Source organism: Gobio gobio (genome assembly GCF_949357685.1).
Source record: "Gobio gobio genome assembly, chromosome: 8".
In the NCBI taxonomy this organism is placed as follows: domain Eukaryota; kingdom Metazoa; phylum Chordata; class Actinopteri; order Cypriniformes; family Gobionidae; genus Gobio; species Gobio gobio.
The window spans coordinates 38,734,618-38,747,436 of record NC_137114.1 but is presented as its reverse complement, the minus strand read 5'-3'; the positions used below and the strand labels follow the sequence as shown (position 1 = coordinate 38,747,436).

The 12,819-nt window shown below is 41.7% G+C and overlaps 1 protein-coding gene across 3 annotated transcripts in view; it reads right to left on the bottom strand.

The window, feature by feature from the left end:
* LOC307130057 (TRPM8 channel-associated factor homolog) overlaps positions 1-12,819 on the bottom strand; it is a 360,060-nt gene extending 347,241 nt beyond the window's left edge. For 2 of the 3 annotated variants that reach the window (XR_013816999.1, XM_079822919.1), the window contains exon 1: positions 12,763-12,819. The gene's annotated coding sequence lies outside the window, so the exon portion shown is untranslated. Of the gene's footprint in view, positions 1-1,266; positions 1,457-12,762 lie in introns of all 3 variants that reach the window. The other variant, XM_079822918.1, reaches the window with a different exon arrangement.

Sequence of the window (12,819 nt, the reverse complement as noted above, 5' to 3'; positions counted from 1 at the left end):
TTTTTCACCGTTGCTGTGTTCAGGATTTTCTGGGCGGGGCTAAAACGGTGGCTCGATGACGCACTGGAGCCACCGAGCCTGGCTCCTCCCCTAACACGATCACAACTGGAGCACATTCGCATCAGTTTGCCCGCTCGATCGCGAGTTACTGTCAGTGCTGTTAGTTACTATAGTCTACAACTTACAAAACAGCTTACAAAACAAACACGATGATCAAGAAGAGGTGGATTAATTTTGTGAACAGCCATATTGATGGAGAGCTGAGGATAACCACCGACGCCTGCCTCCGAGTCTGCAGTGACAATACACCGGATCGTTTTACAAACTTTCACCGGAGACAACTGGGATTCACTGAAAATCCGCTTCAGAACCGACTATCCCCCGCCCCGGCCCTAGTCCTCCCGTCCCGCCGACATCTGGTGCGTTGTGATCATAGACGGTTGTGATCAGTGACTTTAAGCAACAGCTGCGAATGGAACGGCAACGGTGTTCTGACGTTGTATTGCGCATGCGCGACTTAAACTGCCACTTCGTGACGTTCTACTGTAACCGTCTACTACGGGAGAACAGCTGATTTGCCGTAGTTGTTACAACGTGAAAGATCTGGTAAGTAAATGTTATGTTTTATGGTATATGACATTGTAATTACATCAGTATATGATTGTACCAGTAGTCTTTTATTTAATCTGTGTTGATATGTTTTAAACTTAAGCTAATTTGAAAGTTTTTTTCCGTTTGTACAAAGATGTGTCTGCTGTTGGCAACAACACCTCAGGCAGCATTGAGATTAGAGCTGATGTGCGCTGTCTTGTTTATGGTTGCTTAGTGATTTTTACGTTCTCGGCTACGGCGAGTAGCAGTTTGTCGCGCATGCGCAATTCAACGTCAGAACACCGTTGCCGTTCCATTCGCAGCTGTTGCTTAAAGTCCTATTAATGTTGTCTTGTGTGCTACTGCAGCTTTCCCGCGAGTGGGCGTGGTTTCGGCGCTGACAGCGGACACGCCCCCAGCGTTTGAGAGCAGAGAATGCTGCTCATTTTTTCAACTTTTTGAGAAGCTATTTTATGTACTTGGCAGATTTTTTAATGGTTAAAATTTGGCTGGGTGGTTAATAACACATTTATCTGTGGTGTGAGAAACTCAGAACACATGTTTAGTTTTGACTTTACAGGGACTTTAATATACAGTAGTATACAAAAATCTTAAACTTTACATCCTATTCCTACATATGTAAAAATTGCAACTTGATATTAAATATGTGCACACTTAACTTTATCTGTAGATACAAACAAGATCAAATGACTTTCCTTCTTACTGTGCGTTCACACCGCCGCCGGCAAGAGTGTCAAACTTCGCTCTGGCCGCCCTGCCAATGGCGCTGTAGAAAGATTTATGGACGTGCTGCCGCTCTGGCGTAGATCGAATGCTTGGTTTATTTAAACTTTATTTAAAGGGGCTGCAAAGCAAACAATCATGTTGTTCGGCCTTTGTGCAAACTGAGCACAGGTAGGGTACGTACAACCGTATAAGATAACCTCATGAAATCATTTAAATGTGAAAGTAAGAAGAAAAAAAAAAACAGATCGATTGAAAGAACTTAACATGTTTGCTAACGAAATAAACCAATTAAAAGTCATTTGTGTGGTGTGTGTTTTTGTGCAGTTTATAGGAGACGTTTACTAGCATTGGTCTATAATTAACATTAATTTGTGTACAGCCTACATTTCAATAACTGTCCTGGTTAAAGTGCAGGATTAATGCAGTTGGTCAAATCTGTGTTGTTTTGAGCAAATTAATTGTATTCCCGCTGAAAAACAAGCGTTCTAGAGCGAAAATGTTGCCTATAAATAGTGTCGCGTGCCTTCTTATCAAACCCGCCACCGCAATGATCAACCACTCCTCCATTTTGCTTGGGAACTAATGTGGTCGGAACCAAAGTTTCCAGGACAGCGTTCTCTGGAATCCTCTCAAGTGGAGCACTTCTACATTCCGATAGGTTGCCGCCCGGTTGCCACCGAACCGCGTCATAGCTCATTACCATAAAGTTGAAATGATTTCAACTCTTCTCGACGCCCAAATCGTCCAAGACGCGCCGCGCCGCTCTCGCCGGAGCTCGCCGCCAGCTCCCATTGACTTCCGGCCACTTTGACGCTCTTGCCGGCGGCGGTGTGAACGCGCAGTTAGCTCTGTGTGACTACTTTAAAGGGGTCATAGAATGACATTTTTGTACAAGTTAATATGATTCTTTAGTGTCTAAATGAAAAGTTTGTAATATACTTTAATTACAAATTCTCATTAGTATTGTAAGAAAACACTCATTTTACCTGGTCAAACCCAGCTCAGTTTTCAGCAAGTCATTTCAGTGTATGTGACTTTAAATGATAATGAGCTCTGCTCACCCCGCCCCCTCTGCTCTGTGGGGCGTTCGGTTCGACCCGACACAACACCACAACACACGTGGAGTGTTGCCTTGACAACATTTGAGGGTATATTTTCGAGAAATAATGGCAACGGGAGTCTCTGAAGACACATCTGAGCAACATTATCATTTTGAACCGGAATCGGACCAGGAACAGATGACGAACCCATCGAAGTTCGAACAGGACGTTTCTGAATGGTTGGTTAACGTCATGTCACTTTGATCTATCTTTGTACTGGCAGAGTAGCGTAGTTGCTATGTGTTTACTGATGTATTTGTTAGTTCATTGACAGATTGATGTTATGTTATAAGATTTTTTTTTTTACATTACTTCTTAATCAGTAACAGACACCGTTATAAACCATGTACAAAAGTAAGCTTAGTGTAGTGTTACCACGTTAACTTTATCACCGGAGTACACAGTTTGTAATAACAAACATAACGCGTTGTTCATTATAAACGTGGGATTATGAATTATATTGAGAACATCATACACAGAAAGCATGCCGTAATGTAACTTACCCTGTAAACTTTAGCCTGATTCTTCGTGAAGCGTGCAAGCGATTTGCAAAGATTAATATAAAGGTTAATAAAACGTTACACTCACATCTTCCTGAGGTGCAGCAGGAACACGATCCTTTTTTCAAGAGCAGCTTATTAGCAAAACCTGCTTTATACTGACGCTCGTTTATAAAGCAGTCTGCTGAGAAATGATTCGCGCAAACATTGACGTTGATCGGGGGGAATATTCCCTTCTAAAACAAAACTCAGCAGCCACTGGGTCTTCAGCGGTTCGGATTTAGGAACATCAAAATGACTGCTGTGTTCGTTATTACACCCAAGAACACAACACCACAATCGCTTAGACGCCATTCTGCTCCAGCGTATCAACAATGGCGGATTGATGACAGCTCGTTCAGGGCGGGTCTGTGTTGAAACGCTGCTGTCAATCAACAATCTTAGGAGGGGCGTACACCGTGTAACGTCACACGGTCAGACGGCTCGATTTGAGACAGGGGAAAATATATAAGGAGATTAAAAAAAAACACTGGATGTATTTTTATCATTATAGGATGGTTGTGTACAGGCACTGCCAACACACATTTCCGTATAATCAACTTGTAAAAGTGCATGTACCATTCTATGACCCCTTTAAGAATGTGTTCGTGGCTATGACTATGGCTCACACATAAGGAGCACACCCATAAATACACCTTTTTCATTTTATTTGTTCATCTAGAAACCTCCATTAACCATTCCCTCTACAGCATTTGACATCCTGTACTAGAGCTTACCAAACGATGTGTGGAAAAATGTAAAGGACATTTAAATAGCTTTTTATAAACGTGCCTTAAAAATAAAATAAAAAAACCTTACTGGTGTGTGCATCTTGAGACAAAACAATGGCATTGGCATATTTTAAGATATGTCAGTGCAAGTTGCCTTCAGTTAAACCCGCTCAAACATGCATTTGAGTCAAGGACTAGGCTTAAAGGGTTAGTTCACCCAAAAATGAAAATTCTGTCATTAATTACTCACCCTCATGTCGTTCGACACCCGTAAGACCTCCGTTCATTTTCGGAACACAAATGAAGATATTTTAGTTGAAAGCTGATGGCTGAGAAAGGCTTCAGATAGGCCTCCATTGGCATTCAGTACATTTACACTCATAAGACCCATAAAAGGCACTTAAAATGTCGTTACAAAGTCCATCTCACCACAGTGACTCTACAATAATTTTAAGATGCGACGACAATAGTTTTTGTGCGCAATAAAAAATCAAAATAACACCTTTATCCAACTTGTTCTTGTCTTCCGTGTGTGCCTCCACGACGCATGCGCGAGAATATGACGCAGATCCGGCGTTTGGACACATGACCCAGAAGCGATTTGTTTACAAGCAGAGGAAGACGTGCGTATCTAAGCTGTTGATTTCTACATTGATCGTGCTTTAGGTCTCGGCGTAGTTCTCAAAATGGGGTTAAAGTGTGCATTTCATGGATTCCCAAACCCTGGCGCTACGTCATATTCTCGCGCATGCGTCGTGGAGGCACACACGTAAGACAAGAACAAGTTGGATAAAGGTGTTATTTTGATTTTTTTTTTGCGCACAAAAACTATTGTCGTCGCATCGTAAAATTATTGTAGAGTCACTGTGGTGAGATGGACTTTGTAACGACGTTTTAAGTGCCTTTTATGGGTCTTGGGAGTGTAAATGTACTGAATGCCAATGGAGGCCTATCTGAAGCCTTTCTCAGCCATCAGCTTTCAACAAAAATATCTTCATTTGTGTTCCGAAAATGAACGGAGGTCTTACGGGTGTCGAACGACATGAGGGTGAGTAATTAATGACAGAATTTTCATTTTTAGGTGAACTAACCCTTTAAGCATTGTCTGTGAAACCCAAGTGTATGAGCACATACTTTAAAGGGTAACTAAACCCTAAACCAACTTTTTTTAGTTAATGATCTGTAATACTGGAGCTTTATTAATGCTGTTCATTGATTCAAGTAAATGTTTTGACATTTGAGTATAAAGTGTTTTAATTCTATAAAATATGGTGTAAAACCGCCAAAGTGCTGCCCTCTTAAGGTTGAACGGTGGCTACTGCAGTTGAATTTTCCTATTGGACGTTGTGGTACATCTTAGGATGGTACTTCCAACGGCTCACTATCCGCGCCCCTGGCACAAGCTCACCTCAGAAATGTTTCCCCAATCACATGATGAGAACGGCATCACTCCAGTATGAACTGTCATGTTACATGAAGTAGAAACATTATGAATGAAACTCACTTGACACTTGCTTTAACATTGTAATGAAGAAAATACGGTGAAATAATGCAGTTGTCAGTACACGTCAGGCTTTTCTTGTGATATTATTGCCTCCCGTCATGTCATTTTCATACATGAGACGCACTTTCAAACCCTGACACGCAAGTGGTTGCCTCGGTAACGAACAACAATACCGTAACGTGCTGGCGTATATAGTCTAACTTATTTGAGGAAATCCGTTTATAATAGGCTTTTAGGTCTGAACTTATTGATTCAGTTAATTTGAATGAAAATACATCGTATGTATATCAGATATCGGATCTATTTTTAGTGGCATTCAGTGTAAGGATTTGACTGTTCATAGATTAGGTCAGTTCTCTTGCGCTGCTGCTTCACTAGCATCGTCTGCATCGGGAGTTAACGCAGTTTGAGCCAGCGGCTCGCATTGATGAGGCTCCGGGTTTGTGTCTACAGACCTTTCACCCTCCTCCACTTCAGGTGAATATAATATATAATATATAATTTATTTGTCATTGTTAGTACAACGAGATTACATAAGTGCATCAATCGACAGTGCATTTTCATAAAGTGCCAGAGATAAACAGTAACACATGTCACAACATAACAGGGCAATTGACATACAGTAGACCGAGTGGGGAATATGAAAAAAAAAACCCACCAACATTTGTGTGTGAATATGTATACTGCAGCGATGCAAAGTCCAGTTCTCAGGTATTGCAATTGGTGGATAGTGTGCATACTAAATGGGTTAAGTTAGAGGGGAACAGTGTTCATTCAGCAGTCTGACTGCCTGGGGATAAAGACTATTAGCCATTCTGGTGGTCCGGGCTTGAAGAGACCTGTACCTCCTCCCTGATGGTAGAAGACAGAACAAGCTGTTTGCTGGATGGAACCTGTCTCTCATGATGCTGTGTGTCCTACGTAGACAGCGGGCGGTGTACACTGTTGAAATCTCCGGGAGGACAGTCCCAATGATTTTGCCAGCAGTTTTTACCACCCTCTGAATCTGAATCAGGTGAAGGTAGGAGAATGACCGCTCTGTTGCAAAGCTGGCGTCATTCCAGTCATTCTCCATCTTTGCGACTCGCGAGTCAGACAGCTGTCAATCAACCCATCACTGCGGGTCTCAGGTGCACACCCTCCGCTCAGCCCCACCCTCGGTTCATCCCCTCTGTCTCCGCTGGGCTCTGCCCACTTTTCCAGCATTTTTCAAAAATTGCCAGTGGGTGGAGTTAAGCTCTGAGCAGGGGTTTAGTTACCCTTTAATGATCTGCAAGACTGGGGCTTTATTAATGCTGTTCATTGATTCGAGTAAATGTTTTGACATTTGGGTATAAAGTGTTTTAATTCTATAATATATGGTGTAAAATTGGTGTAAAATCGTCAAAGTGCTGCCCTCTTAAGGTTTAACGGTGGCCAATGCAGTTGAATTTTCCTATTGGACGTTCTAGGTCATTGTGACGTATGATGGTTCTTCCAACTGCTAACTACCCATGCCCCTCAGAAATGTCCCCAATCACATGATGAGAACGGCTTCACTCCAGTATGAACTCTCATGTTACATGAATTAGAAACATTATGAATGAAACTTACGTGACACTTGCTTTAACATTGTAATGAAGAAAATGCGGTTAAATAATGCAGTTGTCAGTACACGTCAGGCTTTTCTTGCAATATTTTTGCTGCCCGTCATGTGTACAGATAATTTTCATACATGAGACGCACTTTCAAACCCTGACACGCAAGTGGTTGCCATGGTAACGAACAATACCGTAACGTACTGGTGTATATAGTCTAACTTTTATTTGAGGAAATCTGTTTATAATAGGCTATTAGGTTTGAACGTATTGGTCCTGCGCTGATTATTGATTCAGTTAATACATTGCATGTATCTGATCTATTTTTAGTGATTCAGTATAAGGATTTGACTGTTCATAGATTAGGTCAGTTCTCTTGCGCTGCTGCTTCGCTATCATCATCGGCATCGGGAGTTAACACAGTTTGAGCCAGCGGCTCGCATTGATAAGGCTCTGGGTCTGTGTCTACAGACAATTCACCCTCCTCCACTTCATGTGAAGGTGGGGGAGAATGACCGCTCTGTTGCAAATCTACTGGCGTCACTCCAGTCATTCTCAATCTTTGCGACTCGCGAGTCTGACAGCTGTCAATCAATCCTTCACTGCGGGTCTCAGGTGCACGCCCTCCGCTCAGTCCCGCCCTCGGTTCATCCCCTCTGTCTCCGCTGGGCTCTGCCAACATTTCCTAGCATTTTTCAAATATTGCCTGTGAGTGGAGTTAAAGGGTTAGTTCACCCAAAAATGAAAATTCTGTCATTAATTACTCACCTTTATGTCGTTCGACACCCATAAGACCTCCGTTCATATTCGGAACACAAATGAAGATATTTTTGTTGAAAGCTGGTGGCTGAGAAAGGCTTCAGATAGGCCTCCATTGGCATTCTGTACACTTATACTCCCAAGACCGATAAAAGGCACTTAAAATGTCGTTACAAAGTCCATCTCACCACAGTGACTCTACAATAATCTTACGATGCGACGACAATAGTTTTTGTGCGCAAAAAAAAATCAAAATAACACCTTTATCCAGCTTGTTATTGCCTTCCGCGTGTGCCTCCACGACGCATGCGCGAGAATATGACGTAGCGCCGGGGTTCGGGAATCCATGAAATGCACACTTAAGCCCCATTTTGAGCACTACGCCGAGACCTAAAGCACGATCAATGTAGAATCCAACAGCTTAGATACGCGCGTCTTCCTCTGATTGTAAACAAATTGCTTCTGGGTCATCTGTCCGAATGCCGGATCTGCGTCATATTCTCGCGAATGCGTCGTGGAGGCACACACGGAAGGCAGTAACAAGTTGGAAAAAGGTGTTATTTTGTTTTTTTTTGCGCACAAAAACTATTGTCGTCACATCGTAAGATTATTGTAGAGTCACTGTGGTGAGATGGACTTTGTAACGACATTTTAAGTGCCTTTTATGGGTCTTGGGAGTATAAGTGTACAGAATGCCAATGGAGGCCTATCTGAAGCCTTTCTCAGCCACCAGCTTTCAACAAAAATATCTTCATTTGTGTTCCGAATATGAACGGAGGTCTTACGGGTGTCCAACGACATGAGGGTGAGTAATTAATGACAGAATTTTAATTTTTGGGTGAACTAACCCTTTAAGCGCTGAGCTGGGGTTTAGTTACCCTTTAAATAGCTCATGAAACAATTAAAAACATTTTCTTCCATATGTCATGTGTGGGGTTCCATAGCTTTAAGACAAAAACATTTTCCAGTTTAAACTAAACTATTGGTCCTTCATTATGCAGAGTAAAAAAACGATGTTTATCAAGCCATAAGTATTAGCAAGATATCCTATCTCATGATAATACTTATGTAAACTGAATATTCGTCATCTAACTCTGGTGTTTTCAAACTGTGGGTGGCGACCATCTATGGGTCGCAGGTGGGTTGCGCAGTCACTTGGCAGCTGTTAAATTTACTTTTCAGTGAATGACACACACACACACACACACACACACACACACACACACACACACACACACACACACACACACACACACACACACACACACACACACACACACACACACACACACACACACACACACACACACACAAAGTTTAGTCTGGGGTTGCACAATATACCAACATTAAATATAAATCGCTATATTACTTGGTCAGTGCGATTTTCAAATTGCAAAGGCTGCAATTTAATTAATAAATATATCAGCATTGTGTTTCATGAAGTGCACGTGCTTAACTTGTTGTGATAACAGTTTTCAGCTTCAAAAAGCAGCTTCATTATTAACAGGGTTTGAAATGAAGACCCGCCAACCTGCTGTTGGTAAAATGGTAAAAATCAATTGTGGAGGGTAACTATGTCAAATCACTAGCCAATTTTTGGTGGGTCACTTACTATGTTTACTCACTTTTTATATATGAGCGCGCTCATACGTGCCTGTGAATGTGGGACTCCTGTCTGTGAGACACACTGCGCACCAGAATCAAGTTCTCTTTCGCTTGAACAAACAATAACACACAGAATTATGCCAAAGTGTCTGTTTTGTGGAGTATCCTCATAAGAGCAGTCGTAAATTAGTTAAATAACGTCTTAACTGAACTTAAAAAGTTGTGAGAAAATTATGCAAGCGAGAGCACGTACGTCAGATCCGTGTTCGACAGCAGCAGATCTTAAAAGAACAGCAGCCACAAATGCTGGTCAATCCAACGCTCTCCGTAGGCTTGTTCGACTTGATACAACGATGCACAGACCGATCGGCGGCTGACTTGAAGCAGTGCATGCCGGTTAGAAATTTTGTCCGACTTGAGACAGTGGCGACGCCGCGTGACAGTAACGTAGATCAACAAAGTGCCGCGAGAGCGATTCGAGAGCAGCCGGCTAATACAGCCGGTGCAGTTTCTCGAGAGTGGCTGCACGACACAGCTGTTCCACGATTGTCCAGATTCACCGCATGACAGCGATCACGTGTGTTTCGTGTTTATTCTAGAACCTTCAGTTCCACTAATGCGTACAAATCTGTTTTTCTTTTCATGTAGTCGCAATGTTATATTGTCATGTTTATCAAAATAAAACTGATAAAAAACGTAGACCCCACTTCATTGATAGTGTAGGCTTATATGTTGAACTTTATTCTACAAACACGCGCTGTATTAAGCAGTGCATAAAGTATTACTTGACAATAATGTCTCTGAAACAACCGTGTATTGGCAAATATTGCATTTATGGACGTAGTGTCCGTGATGTCACCCATAGGATTCTGATGAGCCGTTCTGAAGCGCAAAGTAGGGACGAGCCATCTTGGCAGCGTGTCATCGCGCGTCACTCCCGGATAACAGAAAATGGGCAAAAAGGCGGGACGTGGGCGGAGCTTAAGTGACGCGATGACTAACAGACAGCAGATAAATGGCTATCCAGCTGTCACTCGAAGTGGCCACGCCCTTAATTATGCAGAATTTTAAGGCTTTATATAATGTAAACGAATGAGTAATAAAAAAAATTCACCCCCCTCACAGTTGTCATGAGGGCAAAATGAGCCGGATAGACCAAAAGCACAATTTGTACCAGGCTGTAAACATGTTTTATTCTGCTCTAAAGTTGGCCATTTTAACATGGGGCTCAATGAGATTCTGCTCCCTTCTGGAGCCTGTCCCTAGTGGCCAGTCGATGAATTGCAGTTTGAGGCACTTCCGTATTGGCTTCAAGAGAAACTGCGGGAGGTTGCCGCTTGATGCAAACACAGCACGGAAAGCAGAAAGCAGAAAGTGTCCGACTTCACGTCACCGTTTGCAGCTCCTCCCCACCTGCACGCGGCTACTCTCGCCGATCGGTTGTATCCAGCCGCAGCCGATGTCGAACACACCTATTGACTTTGTATTGCGTGAAGCGGCCTCCTTTTCATTTCTGACTTTGTAACAAAAAATAGAACATTGTCTAAAAGCTGATATGTGACAAGGTGCGCAGCAAACAAGCTAAAGAAACACAGAAGTACGTTTTATTTTATAAGCTGTCGACCCCCCCAAAAAAACGAGCGTTTAAGGAGACAAAAGTGGATACAGGCAATAAGACGTGAAGCATCAGCAGGAAGAATGGCTACATTTTGAGATCCTGACACTCAGTATGCCTACATGTGCAGTAAACATTTTGTCACTGTTAAATCAAATATCCAAATGTCAGTTTTATATATTATATTTCCTGTCGCTGATTATGTTCCCCTCTAGTGTAGTTCTCAGTGTAATATAACATGTCACGCTGTCTTTGTGTCCTTAAACGCTCGTTTTTTGGGTCAACAGCTTATAAAAACTTCTGGGTTTTTGGTTCTGTGTTTTTTTTAGCTTGTTTGCTGTACACCTTGTCACATATCAGCTACAGCTACTACATTGTTCTATTTTTTTTTTTTAAATTAATGTTTTGAGCAGGTTCATATGCATGGTTGAAAATATTTTGCACTGGCAACTTATTTAAAATAAAGAATTTGTTTTTTCTTATATTATCAAATTCCCAGCGCGGTCACCATGCCCCGCCTGTACTTGGCCTGAGTACAGGTCTTGCCTTTGGGATATAAATCCCCCTGACGCGCTTTTGGGATTCCCCCAGCGCGGTCACCACGCCCACACTTGGCCTGAGTATAGGTCTTTCCTTTGGGATCGAAATCCCCCTGACGCTTTTGGGATTCCCCCAGCGCGGTCACCACGCCCACACTTGACCTGAGGGGATCAAAGGTCAATGTCTAAAATATAGACCTTCGAAATCCCCCTGACCCTTTTGGGATTTATCACTATGTAATATAAAACAAGAATTGTTTGGGGACGGCCAATCAGTTGTCCCAGTCACGACGGTCATAAGCTTAGCAATCCCATCCTCGTCTCCATTTGTCGTGGAAATTATTTTATTTTAAAAGTAATTAGGATTCAGAGAAGTATTGAAAGGTTCAACAATAGTTTATTTCTTGCAATAAAGGCGTTCATCACTCTGAGCATTCAGAGAGTGAAGACGAACTTCCCTCTGTGTCTGAAAGCTTTATACCCCCCACCCGCGCGCGCACAAGCTCTCGCACTCCACATCCTCTTTATTTTTGCAGCTTGCACATGGAGGGTTCACAAAAGTCGCGTATCAAAAACACACATATAGCAATACACACATAGCATGTCATATTCCTTAATATAAATACACAGCATATCTGCCTGTTGCCAGGCAGAAGTTTCCTCTTTTACAGTTTCTCTGAACTAGGCCCTTTTTCTTGTTTTCTAGTTTCGGTGAAACTAAGCAGAACTTAATGTTCTCTGAAGTTTATTTTAATAAGGCATCAAAACTAAGCAGAACTTAATGTTCTCTGAAGCTTTACTTAATAAGGCATTGGTTACTGAAAATTATTTATTAAAGCATGCATTAAAATTTCCATAAATTAAAATTTCCATAACAATTACTTACAATATATATGTGTGAGTGACTTAAAAAATAAACATAGACCTGAGCAAAAATTAAAAATGCTGTAGGCTAAAATCCCAACTCGTGGCATTTAGCAACTATAAATAAAAATGTAATAAGTTCATGAAGTATTAAGATTTATTTTGTTACATGATTAGATAGCCACTGATGTTGTTGACTGTTACATAATCAATCAGTTTTACAATATTATATTATAAATTATAATAAAATACATAAATTGAAAAGTGGTGGAAATTACATCTTTGAAAGCGCTCTTCAGAAAAACTGTTTATAATAATAATATTCCATGGAATGCCCACTGTTATATTGTGTAAGACAAATTAAGGAAACTAGAAAAATTGTTTTAAGTGTGTTTTAAGAGAGTGAATTTTCCATAAGTTCAAAGTGCCAAAAGTGCTCCTAGTTGGAGAATCAGCCTTATAGTAAACTTTTGATGTCCCGATTGAATCATAATGTTGAGGAACTTTGTAGGCACCGTTACACACAGATACGCAGGTTATAAAGTTAGCTTGAGCCTATGGGTGTTTCTCAAACAAAAGGCTGCGTCCTACCGAGACTGTGTCCTTCAGCTGGTCCAGTCCTTACGCGGCTTGTCCTCCTCAGCAATT